The following is a 20,442-nucleotide window of genomic DNA, read 5'->3' as shown; positions in this document are numbered from 1 at the left end:
GATGCTCACAGTCAGCTATTGGATGGATCACAGGGCCCCCAATGGAGGAGCTAGAGAAAGTATCCAAGGAGCTAAAGGGATCTGCAACCCTGTAGGTGCAACAACATTATGAACTAACCAGTACTCCAGAGCTCTTGACTCTAGCTGCATATGTATCAAAAGATGGCCTAGTCGGCCATCATTGGAAAGAGAGGCCCATTGGACAAGCAAACTTAATATTCCCCAGTACAGGGGAACTCCAGGGCCAAAAAGTGGGAATGTGTGGGTAGGGGAGTGGGGGGGAGGTTATGGGGAACTTTTGGGATAGCATTGGAAATGTAATTGAGGATAATACGAATAAAAAATATTTTTAAAAAAGATTACATACTATGAACTCATATTCATATTTCTATGTTTTTTATAATATGAATATGTCAAATCAAAACTTCCCCTATTACACTTTCAAAAGTACAATTCCTGGTGTCATCAGAGTTCATAATAACTCCTTATAGAGAAGAGTTCTATCACCTGCAAATTTTGGCTATGGTATGCCGGACTTTTGGGATAGCATTGAAAATATAAACGAGGAAAATACCTAATAAAAAAAATAAAATAAAATAAAATAAAGAACTTTCTTCATTATAATTGAAAAATAAATATTGAAGAAGTCATATACTGCTGGACAGATAAGAGGAAAGAATTTATAAACATAATTGTCAAGCTTCAAAAATGGATTAGATGTGAGAAATTTCTGAGAGCTACCTGCTTTGATAGTAGCTGTAGTGTGTAACTTAGTACCAACTCTTACATGGTGGCACTGCCTTTTGTTATAAAAGGGTACATACAACATTAACAATTTGCTTTTAAAGTTAATTTAGTTCATTCATTAAACAGAAGACATATTGATCAAAATAAAATGGGGCTCAGAGCTAAACAAAGAATTCTCAACTGAGGAATACCGAATGGCTGAAAAGCACCTGAAAAAATGTTCAGCATCCTTAATCATCAGGGAAATGCAAATCAAAACAACCCTGAGATTCCACCTCACACCAGTCAGAATGGCTAAGATCAAAAATTCAGGTGACAGCAGATGCTAGCAAGGATGTGGAGAAAGAGGAACACTCCTCCATTGTTGGTGGGATTCCAAGCTTGTACAACCACTCTGGAAATCAGTCTGGCAGTTCCTCAGAAAATTGGACATAGTACCACCTGAGGATCCCGCAATACCTCTCCTGGGCATATATCCAGAAGATGTTCCAACTGGTAAGAAAGACACATGCTCCACTATGTTCATAGCAGTCTTATTTATAATAGCCAGAAGCTGGAAAGAACCCAGATGCCCCTCAACAGAGGAATGGATACAGAAAATGTGGTACATTTACACAATGGAGAACTACTCAGCTATTAAAAAGAATGAATTTATTGAAATTTCTAGGCAAATGGATGGACCTGGAGGGCATCATTCTGAGTGAGGTAACCCAGTCACAAAAGAACTCACATGATCTGTACTCACTGATAAGTGGATATTAGCCCAGAAACTTAGAGTACCCAACATATAAGATACAATTTGTGAAACACATGAAACTCAAGAAGAATGAAGACCAAAGTGTGGACACTTTGCCCCTTCTTAGAATTAGGAACAAAACACCCATGGAAGGAGTTACAGAGACAAAGTTTGGAGCTGAGACAAAAGAATGGACCATCTAGAGACCGCCATATCCGGGGATCCATCCCATAATCAGCCTCCAAACGCTGACACCATTGCATACACTAGCAAGATTTTGCTGAAAGGACCCTGATATAGCTCTCTCTTGTGAGATTATGCTGGGGCCTAGTAAACACATAAGTGGATGCTCACAGTCAGCTATTGGATGGATCACAGGGCCCCAATGTAGGAGCTAGAGAAAGTAACCAAGGAGCTAAAGGGATCTGCAACCCTATAGGTGGAACAAAAATATGAACTAACCAGTACCCTCTGGAGCTCGTGTCTCTAGCTGCATATGTATCAGAAGATGGCTTAGTTGGCCATCAGTGGAAAGAGAGGCCCATTGGAGTTGCAAACTTTATATGCCTTAGTACAGGGGAATGCCAGGGCCAAGACGTAGGAGTGGATGGGTAGGGGAGTCGGGGGGGAAGGTATGGGGGACTTTTGGGATAGCATTGGAAATGTAAATGAGGAAAATACCTAATAAAAGTTTTTTTAATTTAATTTCTTAATTAAACTATTGATCAGCTAAATCTGGATTATTAAAATAATTAAGGTAAAATTTAGTTACAAGGTTTGAATTTTTATCTGATCAGGCTAATCTGGTAAGATTTGTTTTTGTAACACTGCCTTTGACTTTGGTTAAATTGATAAGACAGACACTAAATCTTTCATTCTTCCTTCTTAAATATACAGAGAAGTTATTTCTCTCCATCTCTTTACATATTCATGAGATCAGTTATGTGAACTCCACTAAGGGAGTTTAGAGAATGGTTGTCCAAAAAGAAGGCATTGTGCATATTTCTACCTAATGAATAATAATGTTCCCTAAATTGAAGCATGAAATCCTGAGGTCACCCAGCTACCAAGTGCCAGGATCAAATTTTCCCCATTTCTCCCTAAATTAGACACTTAACATCCTAAATTTCTAAACATATTCATAAGAGAAATTATTTATATAACTTCAATGTTAAGAAGCAAAGAGCAATTTTATCAACATTAATTTAGAGCCTTATAATATTACATATTTTGAGGTGTTTTATTCTCTCAATTGAGAGATGTGAAGTCCACAAAATATAAAAGTTTGGCTTTTTTTGCCCACAAAGAATTGCAGGACTAAATATTAACCTTATATGAATAGATGAAAGAGATTTCCTCTCCCTCATTCTCTCACTGATATCTTTCTCTTGCTTAAGCTTATGACAGATAAAAATATCATTTTGAAAATTTTTTTCTGTGGTCTCCTAGATGATAACCAAAGCAAATTGTGTCGTTGACCGTTTAAAATAAATAGAACTAGAATAAAATGGAAAGAGTATAGATAATTCTGTAGACATGTTTCACATCCTCCAGTATATTAGTTATTCTCTTTCTGTGACCAAAAGAAACATAAGGAAGAAAGGCCTTATTTTAGTTTATTATTTCAGGAAGATAGAGTCCATGATGGTAGGGAAGCAGGTTTGGTGGCCTGACGCTGGCAAAATCCACTTTCATCTATATACAGGAAGTAGAGAGAGAGAACAGAAAATGCAGTGAGACTATAAATCCTCAAAGCTCATCCTCATTGACATAATTCTGTGAGCCAGACTGCATCGCCTCCTCAAGTCTATATTTTCCCCAAATAGCACTGCTAAGAGAGGACCAACATTTGTTGTCAGATAGCCATTCTGACTGACATAAAGTGGTATCTCAAACTATTTTAAAATTTCATTTCCCTGATTATTAGGAGTGTTGAATGCTTTTTAAAATTGTGATTGGGGAGTTGGGTGGAGTAGAGAGTAGGGGGCGGTAGTCAGGGGTGGTGGGAGAAGGAGGAGGCGGCGAATCACTTATAAATGGCGCCCAAGCAGGACCCTAAGCCGAAATTCCAGGAGGGCGAGCGAGTGCTGTGCTTTCATGGGCCTCTTCTCTATGAAGCAAAGTGTGTAAAGGTTGCCATAAAGGACAAACAAGTGAAATACTTCATCCATTACAGTGGCTGGAATAAAAATTGGGATGAATGGCTGCCAGAAAGCAGAGTACTCAAATACGTGGACACTAATTTGCAGAAACAGCGAGAACTTCAAAAGGCCAATCAGGAACAATATGCAGAGGGCAAGATGAGAGGGGCTGCTCCGGGGAAGAACAACAGAAAAATCCGGTCTGCAACAGAAAAATGTTGAAGTGAAAACAAAAAAGAACAAGCAGAAAACACCTGGAAACGGAGATGGTGGCAGTACCAGTGAGACACCTCAGCCTCCTAGGAAGAAGAGAGCCCGGGTAGATCCTACTGTTGAAAATGAAGAAACCTTCATGAACAGAGTTGAAGTTAAAGTGAAGATTCCTGAAGAGCTGAAACCCTGGCTTGTGGATGACTGGGACTTGATCACCAGACAAAAGCAGCTTTTTTATCTTTCTGCCAAGAAGAATGTGGATTCCATTTTGGAGGATTATGCAAATTATAAGAAGTCTCGAGGAAATACAGATAATAAAGAGTATGCTGTTAATGAGGTGGTGGCAGGCATAAAGGAGTACTTCAATGTCATGTTGGGCACTCAGCTCCTCTACAAGTTTGAGAGACCACAGTACGCGGAAATCCTTGCCGACCACCCGGATGCGCCCATGCCAGGTGTACGGAGCGCCACATTTGCTGAGATTATTTGTGCGAATTGGAGCGATGTTGGCCTACACGCCTCTAGATGAGAAAAGCCTTGCTTTATTACTGAACTATCTACATGATTTTCTCAAGTACCTGGCGAAGAATTCTGCAACCTTGTTCAGTGCCAGTGATTATGAAGTGGCTCCTCCTGAGTTCCATCGGAAAGCCGTGTGAGGGGTGTGCTCTCCCTCTCTCCCTCGTGCTTGGATCTCTGTAAACAGTTTGGTTCTTAGTCCTTCTCTTGTACAAATGATGTACTTTGAAGACCGTTAGTGTATAACAGAGTTGTTTGTTTCCTCTTTGATTTTAAACAGAGAAAATAAAAGGAGTAACTGCTCCTTTTTTCTTCCTTTTTTTTTCATTTCAAAGTTTCTACCAGTGTATCAGTGATGGACACCAGAGAGATGCTGTAGAGTGTTTGCCTAGTTGACAAAGCTGCTTTTGAATGCTGGTGGTTCTGTTCCTTTGACACTACGCACTTTTATAATATGTGTTAATGCTCTATGACAAATGCTCTGATTCCTAGTGCCAAAGGTTCACTTCAGTGTATATAACTGAACACTCATCCATCTGTGCTCTTTTTTTTCTTAATGGTGCTTAAAGAGCCCATCCTTTGCAAGTCATCCATGTCATTCCTTAGGCATCTTATCTTTGCTCAACTGTTAAAGAATGGTGGCTTGTTTTCATGGGTTTTGTATTTGTGTCTAATGCATGTTTTAACATGATAGACGCAATGCATCGTGTAGCTGCAGTTTTATGGAAAAGTCAATCTTGTAGGAGTTGTTTTTCAGATCTTCAATAAATTTTTTCTTTAAATTTCAAAAAAAAATTGTGATTGGCCATTTATGTTTGTCCTTCGTAAACTGTCTATTCATTTCATTGCCCCCATTTGTTGATTGCCAGTTTTACCCCTTTTGCATGAATTTCTACGGTTCTTTGTAAATTCTGAATAGCCCCTATCTGAAGTATAAGTAGTAAAATGGTCATTGAAAAAGTTAGTAAGATTGACACACCATTATCCAATCAAAGAAAAAGAAACTTCAGACACAAATTAACATTAGAGATTTTTTTTAAAGTGCTATTACAGTAAGTTCCAATAAAATCCAGAACAATAATAGAGAATGCTTTAAAGACTTGTACTCTAAAAACCTAGAAATTTAAAAGAAACAGACAAATTTCTAAAATATGAACTATCAGAATTGAGGTCAGAAGACAGAACATTACAAGTAATAACATCAAAGATTTCATCAAAAGTCCCCCTCCAAGAAAAGCTCAAAATTAAAAGGATTCACCTCTAAACTCTACCAGACTTTCAAGGAATATTGAATACCAATTCTTCTTAACTTGTTCCACAAAATAGAATTGGAAGGAATACTACCAAATTAATTTTATTATTTTGATATCAACCCACGTAAAGATACAACAACAAACTATAGATCAATTTATTTGATTAACACAGATGCAAAAGTTCTCAATCAAATACTTTTAAGCTGAATTCTGGGACACATTAAGAAGAATTGATCATGCATTGTGATCAAGTGAGCTTCACCCTGAAGAGCAGGATCAACATGACATATGTAAATCAATAATATAATATATGTTATAAACATACAAGGTTAGAAACAATATAACCATCTTGATTTCAGAAAAGGTAGTTTATAAGCATAAAAGTCCTGCAGGCATTAGGAACAGGTACATCACACCTGAAAGTAATAATGGCTCTGTAAAACAAATTTATGGCCACCATTATTCTAAAATGAGGGCAAACTGAGAGCATTTTCTATGATGTCAAGAGCAAAGCAAGGATGTTTGCACTCTCCTCTTATTCAGTGCACTACCCAAAGTCTTCACTGCAGCAATTAGACAACAGAAAGTGATGAGAGATAACAATGGGTAAGGAAGAAGTCAAATATGCAACTCAGTGAACTTCTATATAATTAGAATAACTAGATAAAAGCTGAGGATTTTACATTGGTTTTTACACTTTCAATATCAAATGTATTCTTACACATACTCTTGGAATTTGGTTAGTTTTGATATATAATTCTTTACAACATTTTATATTGCAGTTGGACCAAATACAAAAGAAAGTCAAACTATCCTTATCTGCAGATGATAACATTGCATACTTAAAATCCTGTAAGAGCCTCTATATATATATATATATATATATATAAACAACAGCAGAAAATACCACTCACACATACATTGTATTCTTAGAAAAAGTACCCCATTTGTAAGTACTTAGGAATACACCTAACAAAAGAAGTAAAATACCTCTACAATGAAACCATCAAGACATTAAAAAATGAAATTTAAAGAAGATAATAGAGCCAAAATTCTCATCTGTGGGTTTCAACACTTTTGTGGAATGGGGTCAAATGACCCTTCCACAGGAGTCATTTAAGACCATAGGTGAACACAGATATTTGAATTACAATTCATAAGAGTAGCAAAATTATACTTATGAAGTAATAATGAAAATAATTGTATGGTTGGGCATCTCTACGACATAAGAATCTGTATTAAAGGTTGCTGCATTAGGAAGGCTGAAAACCAATGCACTAAAGCCATGGCAAGACCTTCCATGCTCCTGGCATGGCATAATTAATATTGTGAAAATGGCTATACTGCCAAAACTAATCCACATATTTAATTTGATACCTGTCAAAATGTTGAGGCTATATTTTATAAATCCTTTTTTTAAAAAATGCAAACATCACTAAGGAATCCCAAAAGACCACAGATAGCCAAAGCAATCCTAAAAACGTAAGAATACAGTTGGCAAAACTGGGCAGTGATAGCCCATGCCTTTAATCCCAGCACTTGGGAGACAGAGGTAGGTAGATATCTGTGAGTTTGAGGAAAGCCTGGTCTACAGAGTGAGTTCCAGGACAGCCAGGGCTACACAGAGAAACCCTGTCTTGAAACATTAAACAAACAAAAAAAGAATCCAGTTGGCAGTATCACAGTATGCAACCTCAAATTATACTACAGAGATACAGTGATAAACACAGCCTAGAGTTGGCATTAAAAACTAACAAGTAGACCACAAGATTAGAACAGACGACCTGATAATAATGAGATGAAACTATGGCTACTTTATTTTGACAAAGTAAGCCAAACCATAAGTGGAAAAAATAGCTTATTCAATAAATTGTGCTGGCAAAACTCAACACCAACACCTGCAGAAGAATAATATCTGATTCATATCTTTCACGATGCACAAAAATCAATTTAAAATGTAACCATGATATTAATTTAAAACCTAAAATTACCATATGAAATCACAAGGAATCTCTAGACATTGGGAAAGGTTAAAAAAAAATTAACCAAACTTTAGTAACAGGTTCTAGACCCAAGTATTAGCAGCATTTGGGATTACATCAACTTTAAAATGGTTTGCATTGCAATACAGTGACTTTTTTAAAGTAAATATTTTAAAAGTCACTTCAGCCAAGCTGAATTTATAAACAAATAGAATTAGTTAATTTATTTAATCCTATTAATGTAGTGTTTTATAGAAATGAAGAAATGAATTAAGGAAGTCCTAACTCCTACAGCTATTTGAGTTTTGACAAATAGCCTAAGAATACACATTGGCAAAAAGACACAACCTTCAACAAACAGTGCTTGTCAAACTGGATAGCTACATGTAGAAGAATAAAATCAGATCTGTATTGCTTACACTAACAAACTACAAATTGATTAGGGACCTCACCATAAGACACAAGATCCTGAATCTGCTGAAAGAGAAAGTAGGGCATATGCTTGAGCTCATTAAAACAGTGACTTTTTCTGAACAGGGCCACAGTAGCTTCAGGCATTGACACCAACAATTAAGGTAATTAATATATCTGACATCCCCTATATGAAGGCTTCTATACCTCCTTTAAACCAACTATGCATCTTACAGAGAGGGTAAAAAAAAAAAAAAATACCTCCATCTGTCAGAAGGTCAGTATCTCATCTAGAAGGTTAGTATATAAAGATTTAAAAGCATAAACATCAAGAAAGCAAACAATACAATTGAAACATGGGACTTAGAACTAAACCAAGTACATAAAAGATGGCTGAGAAACACTTTTTATGTTTAACATCCTTAACTATCAAAAATTTCAAAATAAAACTACTTTGAGATTTCATCTTTCCAGAATCAGGATGACCAAGATAAAAAGAATGATAACAAATTCTGGCATGGATGTGGGAAGAGGGGGTAGTTATTAACTGCTGGTAAGAATACAAACTGGTCTAGCCACTGTAGAAATTAGTGTAGAGTTTCCTCTATAGGCTAGAAATAAACCTACCTCATAATCCATCTATACAATTTGACATATATGCAAATGACTCTATATCCTACTATAAAAATATTTGCCCATCTCTGCTCCTTAATGCTCTGTTCATATAATGAGGAAATGGAAACAGCCAAGATACCTATCAACTTAGGAATGGATCAAAAATGTGGTGCATGTGTACAGTAGAGTGTAAGTCAGCTCCTAAGAAAGATGAAATTGTGACATTTTAGGTAAATAGACTAACTAGAAACAATGAATTTTAAATGAGGTAATACAGAATGAGAAAGACTAATGTATGTTTTCTTTCATTTATGAATGTTAGCTTGGATTCTCCAGCTATGCATATGTGATTTAGTATAACTATAGTGGTCAGAGAATTAGTAATGAACTTTAATGGAGTAGAGATTGGATGCAGTGGTTATTGGGATGGGGATGGAGGACAGAGTAGAAGAAGATATAAAGAGGTATGACTAACACTGCATCATATGGAAACCCACTACTGTAGAAGCATATAAAAATATATACACACATATATTTCAAATAGAGTTACCATCAATGAGATAACAATGGCCTTGTGGGATACCACAAGACAACACATTAAAACCCCAGGAATGGGTGCCCTCTTTTGGAGTTGTTGGCTAGTGAGGTCCCATAGATCTTCAAACATTACAACCTACTGCCAATGCTGTCAGTTTACCCTGCAGAACTTGATGATAAAACCCTGTTGCTGAAGACATGTATATTTGAATAACAGAACATGAAGAAATGGTATTGACCTGGAGTCTTCATCACTATGCTAGCACTCATGGTGTAGAAAGGTGCTATGCACACTTACTAGAAAACAAATATAATCACCAGTCTTGTTTACCTGTGAACCTGTAAGCAGCATCAATGACCAATATGGCCATATATGCGCAATGATTCAATAATGAAATTAACATTCTGACTGAATTTAAGGCAAACTTCACAAGATAGAGTTCATAGGTGATATGTTTATCAGCCCAAGTACCTGTGACTTGACAGGTCATAGTCTGTAGTGGAGAATCTGCTACTATTATTCTGGTAAATGACCATACTATTAGATAATTCCTTTTTTTTCATTAATAACTTATTTATTCACTTTATATCCTAATCACACACACCCTTCTCCCAGTTCCTTCCTGACATGGCCCCTCCCTCCATCTACCCTTCCTTTTACCTCTGAGAAAGGGAAGGTGTCTTCTGAGGAACCAACCCCTTTGGCACATCAAGTCATGGCAGGACTAGGTACATCTGCTTCCACTGTGGCCAGACATGACAGCCCAGTTAAGGGAGTAGGATCTATGGGCAGACAACAAAGTCAGGGTGTGATGGTTTGTATATGCTTGGCCCAGGGAGTGGCACTATTAGGAGGTGTGGTCTTGTTGGAGTAGGTGTGTCACTGTGGATGTGGACTTAAGACCCTCACCCTAGCTGCCCGGAAGTCAGTATTCTGCTAGCGGCCTTCAGATGAAGATGTAGACCTCTCAGCTCCTCCTGGACCATGCCTGCCTGGATGCTGCCATGTTACCACTTTGACAATACTGGACTGAACCTCTGAACCTATAAGCCAGCCCCAATTAAAATTTGTCCTTTTTAAGAGTTGCCTTGGTCATGGTGTCTGTCCACATCAGTAAAACCCTAAGACACAGGGAAAGCCCCAACTCTAGTTATTAGGGGACCCACATGAAGACCAAGCTGCACATCTGCTACAGATGTGAGGAGTTGGGTCCTAGGTCCATTCCTTGTATACTCTTTGGTTGGTAGCTCAATCTCTGGGAGCTCCCAATGGTCCAGGTGAGTTGACTTTGTTGGTCTTCTTATGGGGTTCCTGTCTCCTCCCAGTTCCTCAATCCTTCTCCAACTCTTCTACAAGACTTTCCAAGATCCATCTAATATTTGGCTGTGGGTCTCAGCATCTGTTTCAGTCATCTGCTGGGTGGAGCCTCTCAGAGGACAGTTATGCTAGGCTCCTGTCTGTGAATTCAGGCTGACAGATACAAACACAGCCTGGGGCTTAAAGATAGTTGAAGGAGAAAGGCAGGCCAGCAATGTGTCTGTATAGGTCTTCTGAGGACAGCTCAGCACATCCCCTGCCCACCCCAATTGTCGGTGATTGAAACTGCATTTGTGTATGTCCATCTCATGCAGAGCACCTGTGTGTCCAGGCCAGCAGTGACTAATATAGCTGTCAACAAAGTCTTCACATGTTGCATCATTGTGACAAGATCAACTCTTAATGACTTATCTTCATCCCCACAGATTAGTACATCTCCCTGTGGGGATCTCTGAAAATACCACAGCCAGAAGAGTAGTGATCTATGTGAGACAAGAAGACAGTCTAGTTCAACAAGACTTAGTAGCCAGTATTGGATAAAACTTTAAGAGTCTGATACCAGGCAGCTTATTTTAGGTATACTTAACACAACACAATTTGGGGGAAAAGTTTTCTGTGACAATGAATTCGATCCTGTATGTACAACAAAGCTTAAGCATGATTAATGGAAACTCTTGTAAAACACAAGTAACATCTTCTGAGTTCTGTAGGTTAACTGAAGATGCAGGCTCAAGGTAAACACGTTCGTGTGAGGGGTTCCCTGCAGGTATACACGGAAGTAAACCACGTGAAGAGATAAGATGGAAACTATGTGCAGACTGATTTTCTCTGGATCAAACTACAGGGAATCTAATGCCAGGTGCTTCGTTGTCAGAATACTTAAAATACAGTGTAACTTGGGAAAAGTCAACAATCAGGCAACAATCAATCCAATCAGTCCAATTCTAAGCATGCAATAAAACTTGTGGTGTGACTTCATAGAAGCTCTTTCACATTGTACATGTAGCCATGAGGGTGAGTTCCATAACTAAATGGCCTAGAATCCAATGTGGTCTCTGACCAAGAGCATAGACACCAGCATGTTATAAAGTACTTATAGCACATAACCCTAGGATGGGTATTAGTCTAGGGAAAGAAAAGTCTAGAATAATCATTCTGGGGAATTTAGATGAGGTCTGCTTATATACAAAAAGTGAATAAGGTCTCTCTGCACAGATAGCAAAAAGGTCAGCTTTCAAGATTGAATGCAGTTACTTTATCTCCTCCATTGAGGAGACACTCCTGCATGATTAACAACACTGGTTGTCTTATTGCTTCTCTCTGAGTGCAAGGACCACTGTACCTCCAACACTTGTGATAATGGTCTCCAGGAGGATAGCACTATAGATTGACTGAGATGGTTATGAGAGCCTTGGAGAACCAGTTAACAGACAGGCTGTTAACCATATCTATTCCCAGCCTTCTGGATAGAAAATGGGTTATACACTTCCCCTTTGAAGAGACAACCCTGAGTATTTAACAGTCCTGATTTCCATGGTGCTTCTCTGTAAGCACATTTTCTACATCTTCAATCCTCATTCGAGAAGTCTATTTCTGCAGTTGATAGTGACTAATAGCAATCCACAATTGGCCAAGGTGCAGAGCATGAGAGGCTAAGGAATGTTCAGCCCAAACTTGTTCACCTATATTATCCTCCATCAGAAATGATTGTGGAAAAGAAATCAGAAAGATTCTAAGATCCAGAGGCAGTGGTGATTACAAGCGTGTTCAGATGTACCAGGGCAGTTGCATATTAGAACTCACAATGGGTGTGGCAGCATAAAATCTGCACAAGCTCAAGCCAGACAAAATCCTAACATAGAAAAGAAAGGTGTGAACAAAGCCATACACGTACCTGAGGAACTATGGGTAATTGATAGCCTCTGGGGAAGGAGAGTGAGCTTTTCTTAAGAATAGTCCTCTAGTAGATTAACTATGCTCCAGTGGAAGGCCAGACATCTGAGAAGAGATTGGCAGCAGCAACTATTCTTGATGAACTTTTTAAAAAGAAGAGGCATGTATCTGGGAGGAATATGGGATAAATATGGTCAAGAAGCATTACATGAAATTCTCAAAAAACTAATAAGAAGAAAAGTTATCAAATAAACACATTTTTTGTCTTTTATATTCAAGACAGAAATATTTCTAAGCTCCTAGCCTTCAATACAAGAGCATCTAGACACCAAGGCCATAAAAATCATTATTTTCCATCTGACAAATTTCAGGGTGATTAAAAGCTGCAGATAACACTTTCATCATGAAAGAAAAATACTCTGTAGAATCTAGGTGTTCAGAATTGCTATCTGCACACACACTGAAAGATGGAAGAGAAAACAACCTGGGAAAAGTAATGCTTAAAATGTTTTGTTTTGAGGTAATAATGATAATGTCACCCTTATAAACATATCAGGTCCTGAAGCTGACTGCCTCCACCTTGATGTGGGCTCATACTGACTGCTGCTTTCTAACTAAAGGCTAGAGTCTGGTGTCTATTCCAGTAGTCTACATGTATAAGATGGCCTATAAAATTACTGAAGTTTCTGTTTTCTATTTCCCTGAGGATTTTGTTTCTGAAGCTAGTTCCTTCACCTCACTCTGTATTACTGTTTTCATCGTCAGCTGTCACATTATATTTGCTTCACAATATTGCTAAATATCATCTCAGAAATCTAGCAAAAGAGTTTTTGATAGCTAACAGCAAAACATATAAGCTTTTGTAAGCTGTGTTTGTGACTGTATTGGGTAAAGAGTATCCAAACAGAAATTGTAGAATCAGAATCCCAAGACCCTCTTTCCCTTCTCTCTTTAATGTTTACTAACACTATTTTATAGTTTCTTACTCTCTGGCCCTTGACATAAACTATCAACCTCAAGCAGTGGTAAATTTTACCTAAGTTATACATACACATACACACAGAGAGACATGCACACATATAATGCCATGGTTAGTTTTTAAGAGTCAGATCTCTAATGGATAGCTACTGCTTGATTGATGCCCCTATATCTGAGGGGTAAGGGAGAGGCTGATTTTTGGAATATGGAAATGAATGCTGGTATTGAGCCAAACACTGCCATTATGAAGGACACTACTGGTGCATTGGTAGGGAGAGGAAGCAACTCTGAGACTGTGCCCCTTGTCCCTGACCTAACCCTGTTGTCTTATCTACATTGCTTTCAGTAGTCAGTCCTAAAATAAAAATAACACACAACAGAGAATTTAGTTTTTGCAGAACTTCAGACCCAGTATTACCAAACAAAGCACAGACACAATGATTTGGAGCTGAGGGCCAGCATTCTGCCCCTTGTCCATTTGATCTCAAGGCTCAGCACTGTGCCAGCTGCCTACAGCACAGCAGCTTCTCCAGTCGGCTGAGTGGGAGAAATCAACTTGTTTACTTCTGAAAACACACACAGACTTTTGGTTATAAATGTTGAAACAGATCACCCAGGTCATCCACTAAATCTCCACTAAGAGAAACAATGACCCAAATGCCAGGCAGGAATAAATACCACCTTCATTATATGAAGCATTTTAAGCAACAAAATATAAACGAGGCATGGCATCTAAAACTCAAAATAACAACAAAATCAATCCAAATAAGTTATTTTCCTTTTGGAATAAACGCTTTGCCTTTCTTCTTTATTCTCAAGTGAATCAGTTTCTCAATAAGTAAAAGGCTGCAGGACTGGCTGACGAATTTCCAAAGCTTTTGTTCTACCTGCCTCTTCAGCACTTACACTAGAGAGCCATTGCTACCTGAAGTCTCTGTGGGAAATAACACAGAACTCCTAACTATAAATTCACAGTCAACCAGTAAAACTCTGACAGTGTGTTGTAAAACAAGTGACTGCAGTGCCAAGACCATGCTAGAAGAAAGATCTGAACTTCCCGAGAAGTTGACACTAGCTGTCAAATGCATTGCTGCCGATCATGGGATGGGTTGATGAGACCTACAGGCATGAAAAATATCCTCAAATGTCCCCCACAGAGACTCATTCAGAACTAAGAAACGTGGGTATGAGGCAGGAACCTGTGGCAGTACTATTTATGTTGTTGACAATGTACCATCAGAGGAAAACTTGACAGACAGACAGACATATACAGAAGGGCCTTCCTAATAGAAATTCTAGATGTGTTTAGAGTGATTATTGTTTATAGTTTCAAAGAAGTTGCAGAAGCTAATTCCTTAAAAGGAATTCAATAAAGAGGTTAAGTTGTTTAAAGAAGTTACATAAGTAATAATAAAAATTAAGTCTTCAGAATTAGGGAAAGAAATGAAAGCTAAAAGTAAATATTATAAAAACAAGTTACTCATAAACTGGACCTAACATAAGCATAACTTTGGTTCATTACTCAAGCCAGAAATTAGAACAGCTTTTTAAAAAAATGCAAGTAAAAAATATAGGAGGAATAATATAAATTTGCAAAATGATACATTGGAATTTAATCTATAGAGTAAATAAAAAGGACATAAGCAGATATGAGAATGTTAAGTTACAAGCTAGAGAAACAATATGAATAATAAAAAACAGAAGTTCCTTATTAGAAGTTGCTTCTAATAAGGGAATAAAATAAATGACTTTTCTGAGCCTTATGTGTAAAGGGGGGGGGGGAATTAATAAAATTAGATGTGACTGTGATATCAGAAGAGGTCAAAGGAGTATGAGTATATCACCTAAATTCTATGCCAATGGCTTTTAAATACTAGAAAAAAAAATGGATGGATTTTAAGTAAACAAAAAGGAGCCAAAACTGGTCCCAAAGCAGAAAGATCTGACAACAAAAAATAACGAGAATACTAAGTAATTTTTTTTAATCTGCCACTTTAAAACATGTCAGAGAATTTTTAGGGGTGGGATTTGAAAGTGTTATGTCTGTCTTTTGTTTGTTTGCTTGCTTGCTTGCTTGCTTGCTTGCTTGCTTGCTTGCTTGCTTTGTTGCTTGCTTGCTTGCTTGCTTGCTTGCTTGCTTGCTTGCTTGCTTGCTTGCTTGCTTGCTTGGTTTTTGTTGTTGTTGTTATTTGCTTGTTTTGTCAACTACACATAAGGTAGAATCATCTGAGAGCAGGCAACCACAGTTCAGAAAATGATCCTTTAACATAGGCAAACCTATGGAGCATTTATCTATTTAGTGATCGAAAAGGGAAAGTCCAGATGACTGTGGTTGGTGCCACCCCTGAGCCAGAGGGTGTTATCAAACAACATACTGAGCAAGCCATGAAGAGCAAGTCAGTGAGTAGCACTCCTCCACAGCCTCTGGTTTAGTTCCTGCCTCCAGGTTCCTAACCTGTTTGGGTTCCTGTCTAGACTTGCCTTCATGATGTTCTGTAATCAGTACATGTAAGCTGAAACAAACGCTTTCTTCCCCAATGTACTTTGGTAACAGTTATTTTTTTAATTATTAGATATTTTCTTTATATACATTTCAAATGCTATCCCAAAAGTTCCCTATCCCCTCCCTCCGCCCTGCTCCCCTACCCACCCACTCCCACTTCTTGGCCCTGGCATTCCCCTGTACTGGGGCATATAGAGTTTGCAATACCAAGGGGCCTCTCTTCCCAGTGATGGCCGATTAGGCCATCTTCTGCTACATATGCACCTAGAGAAATGAGTTCTGGAGGTACTGGTTAGTTCGTATTGTTGTTCTACCTATAGGGTTACAAACACTTTCAGCTCCTTAGGTGCTTTCTCTAGCTTCTCCATTGGGGGCCCTGTATTCCATCTTATAGATGACTGTGAGCATCCACTTCTGTATTTGCCAGGCACTGGCATAGCCTCATATGAGACAACTATACCAGGGTCCCTTCAGCAAGATCTTGCTGGCATATGCAATAGTGCCTGGGTTTGGTGGCTGATTTTGGGATGAATCCCCAGGTGGGGTAGTCTCTGGATAGTCCATCCTTCCGGCTTAACTACAAAGGTTGTCTCTGTAACTCCTTCCATGTGTACTTTGTTCCCTATTCTAAGGAGGAATGGAGTATCCACCAGTTGGTCTTCTATCTTCTTGATTTTCTTGTGTTTTGCAAATTGAATCTTGGGTATTCTAAGTTTCTGGGCTAATATCTACTTATCAGTGAGTGCATATCTAATGACTTCTTTTGTGATTGGGTTATCTTACTCAGGATGATATCCTCCAGATACATCCATTTGCCCAAGAATTTCATAAATTCATTGTTTTTACTACCTGAGTAGTACTCCATTATGTAGATGTACCACATTTTCTGTATCCATTCCTCTGTTGAGGGACATCTGTGTTCTTTCCAGCTTATTATAAATAAAGCTGCTATGAACATAGTAGAGCATGTGTCCTTATTACCAGTTGGAACATGTTCTGGGTATATACCCAGAAGAGGTATTGCTGGACATGCCAGTAGTAATATGTACAATTTTCTGAGAAACCACCAGACTTCCAGAGTGGTTGTACAAACTTGCAATCCCACCAGCAATAGAGGAGTTTTCGTCTTTCTCCACATCTGCGCCAGCATCTGCATCACATGATTTTTTTATCTTAGCCATTCTGACTGGTGTGAGGTGGAATCTCAAGGTTGTTTTGATTTGCATTTCCCTGATGATGAACATTTTTTTCAGGTGCTTCTCAGCCATTCGGTATTCCTCAGTTGAGAATTCTTTGTTTAGCTCTGTACCCCATTTTTAATGGGGTTATTTGAATTTCTGGAGTCCAGCTTCTTGAGCTCTTTGTATATATTGGATATTAGTCCCCTATCAGATTTAGGATTGGTAAAAATCCTTTCCCAATCTGTTGGTGGCCTCTTTGTCTTATTGCCAGTGTTTTTTGCCTTAGAGAAGCTTTGCAATTTTATGAGGTCCCATTTGTCAATTCTTGATCTTACAGCACAAGCCATTGCTGTTATGTTTAGGAATTTTTCCCCTGTGCCCATATCTTCGAGGCCTTTCCCGAATTTCTTCTCTATTAATTTCAGTGTCTCTGGTTTTATGTGGAGGTCTTTGATCCACTTAGACTTGAGCTTTGGACAAGGACATAAGAATGGATCAATTCGCATTCTTCTACATGATAACCTCCAGTTGTGCCAGCACCATTTGTTGAAAATGCTCTTTTTTTCACTGGATGGTTTTAGCTCCCTTGTCAAAGATCAAGTGACCATAGATGTGTGGGTTCATCTCTGGGTCTTCAATTATGTTCCATTGGTCTACTTGTCTGTCACTATACCAATACCATACAGTTTTTATCACAATTGCTCTGTAGTACAGCTTTAGGTCCGGCATGGTGACTCCACCAGAGGTTCTTTTATTGTTGAGAAGAGTTTTTGTTATCCTAGGTTTTTTTGCTATTCCAGATGAATTTGCAAATTGCCCTTTCTAACTCAGTGAAGAATTGAGTTGGAAATTTGATAGGGATTGCATTGAATCTGTAGATTGGTTTCGGCAGGATAGCCATTTTTACTATATTAATCCTGCCAATCCATGAGCATGGGAGATCTTTCCATCTTCTGAGATCTTCTTCAATTTCTTTCTTCAGGGACTTGAAGTTCTTATCATACAGATCTTTCACTTCCTTAGTTAGAGTCACACCAAGGTATTTTGTATTTTTGTGACTATTGTGAAGGGTGTTGTTTCCCTAATTTCTTTCTCAGCCTGTTTATCCTTTGTGTACAGAAAGGCCATTGACTTGTTTGAGTTAATTTTATATCCAGCTACTTCATTGAAGTTGTTTATCAGGCTTAGGAGTTCTCTGGTAGAGTTTTTAGGGTCACTTATATATACTATCATATCATCTGCAAAAAGTGATATTTTGACTTCTTCCTTTCCAATTTGTATCCACTTGATCTCCTTTTGTTGTCGAATTGCTCTGGCTAGAACTTCAAGTACTATATTGAATAGGTAGGGAGAAAGTGGGCAGCCTTGTCTAGTCCCTGATTTTAGTTGGATTGCTTTGAGTTTCTCTCCATTTAGTTTGATGTTGGTTACTGGTTTGATGTAGATTGCTTTTATTATGTTTAGGTATGGGCCTTGAATTCCTGATCTTTACAAGACTTTTATCATGAAGGGGTGTTGAATTTTGTCAAATGCTTCTCAGCATCTAGCACAATGATCATGTGGTTTTTGTCTTTGAGTTTGTTTATATAGTGGACTACGTTGATGGATTTCCATCTATTAAACCATCCCTGCATCCCTGGGATGAAGCCTACTTGGTCATGATGGATGATAATTTTGATGTGTTCTTGGATTCAGTTTGCCAGTATTTTATTGAGGATTTTTGCATCGATATTCATAAGGAAAATTGGTCTGAAGTTCTCTTTCTTTGTTGGAACTTTGTGTGGTTTAGGTATCAGAGTAATTGTGGCTTCATAGAATGAACTGGGTAGAGTACCTTCTGTTTCTATTTTGTGGAATAGTTTGAGAAGAGTTGGAATTAGGTTTTTACCACAGCAATAGAAATTCTAACTAAGACAGTAGGCATGCTGAAATAGACCATTTTTAAATATTTAAATGTTCAGTATAATAGTTTCAGATGATAAGACTGATATTTATAAAGTTATTATTTTTTAATATTATTATTTTGAGAGTGTGGATTATGTCTGTACACATGTATATGCATATATGTGTGCATGTGTGTGTGCATGTCTCTACATGCCAGAGGCCAATGTCAGGTATCTTTCTAAGTTACCCTCCATCTTATTTTTAATAATGTTTTTATTAATTATTTGAGACAGTCATATACTATATTTTGATAAACTTTTTCTAAAATAACATTTTTATTTCTATTGACTATTTGGGAATTTCAAAATACACCCCAATCACACTTACTTCCCATTCCTCCCAGAGTCACCTTCCTACCTTTTTGTACCCCCCAAGAAAGAAAATTAAGTACACAAAGGATAATTTGTTTTACCCATATATTCACTGAAGCATGGTCAAATCCCCAGTTGCCTTAAAAATACCTGAGTTCTTCCCATCCCAGCACCAGAAGTCATGAACTATGAAGAGCTACACTTCAGCATCTCCATTACAATTTTCAAGGACTCTCTTCAATGGCATTTTGTATAAACTGTTTCTTTTTGGTATGATGGGTGGGTGGGTATTGCAGAAACTTCCATTGTCTCTCATTCTCAATTTTGTGTCTAGAGTCATTGAAACCACCACAGCAGAACTTTCCTTGCCCATACAACTGGAGATAGCACAGATCATGGAGTTTCACATGATTTCTGGCAGCAGTGCAGACCACAGATATCAAAATGGTCTCCAGCAGAAGCTCAGACCATGAACATCAACCTGGTCTCCAATGAGCTATGAACATCAGCATGGCCCCTGATAATATCACAGACCAGGGATACCAACATGGTCCCAGGCACAGACCATCGACATCAACATGCTCTCCAGCAGTAGCATGGATCATGGACATCTCCATGGCCTCCAGCAGAAGATCAAATCATGGACATAAACACGGACACTACCAGCCACACAGATCACAGAACTCTACATGGCCCCCATACATTTTGATCATCTTTATACCCCTAACTCCTCCCAGATCCTCCCATATCCCTATCCACCCAACTTCATGTTCTCTCAAGACTTCTTTTTCTAAGTCTATGGAATACACTTTGTGTTAGCTACTGTCTTAGTCAGTGACATGATATCACTATTGATATGAAGAGGTACCATGATCAAGGCAACTCTTATAAAGGAAAACAATCCAATATGAGCTGGCTTACAGGTTCAGAGATTTAGTCTATTATCATCAAGACAGGAAGCATAGTGCGATGCAGGCAGACATGATGCTAAGGAAGTAACTGAGAGTTCTACATCTGGATTAGAGTGACAAGGGGCCTAGCTTCAGAAACCTTAAATCCCACCCCCAGTGGCATACTTCCTCCAATAAGGTCACACCCATTCCAACAAGACCACACCCATTCCAACAAGGTCATACCTCCCAGTGGACCTAAGGAGCCAA

General features: G+C 38.3%; 1 long non-coding RNA gene and 1 pseudogene across 1 annotated transcript in view; one reads left to right on the top strand and one right to left on the bottom strand.

Moving 5' to 3' along the window:
• Positions 1 to 20,442, bottom strand: part of Gm31706 — a 96,328-nt gene that overhangs the window by 66,324 nt on the left and 9,562 nt on the right. The window lies entirely within an intron of this gene.
• On the top strand, positions 3,444 to 5,151 carry Gm6663 (predicted gene 6663; annotated as a pseudogene).

Source organism: Mus musculus, chromosome 18 (genome assembly GCF_000001635.26).
Source record: "Mus musculus strain C57BL/6J chromosome 18, GRCm38.p6 C57BL/6J".
In the NCBI taxonomy this organism is placed as follows: Eukaryota; Metazoa; Chordata; class Mammalia; order Rodentia; family Muridae; genus Mus; species Mus musculus.
This window is presented reverse-complemented; position numbering and strand designations above follow the sequence as displayed.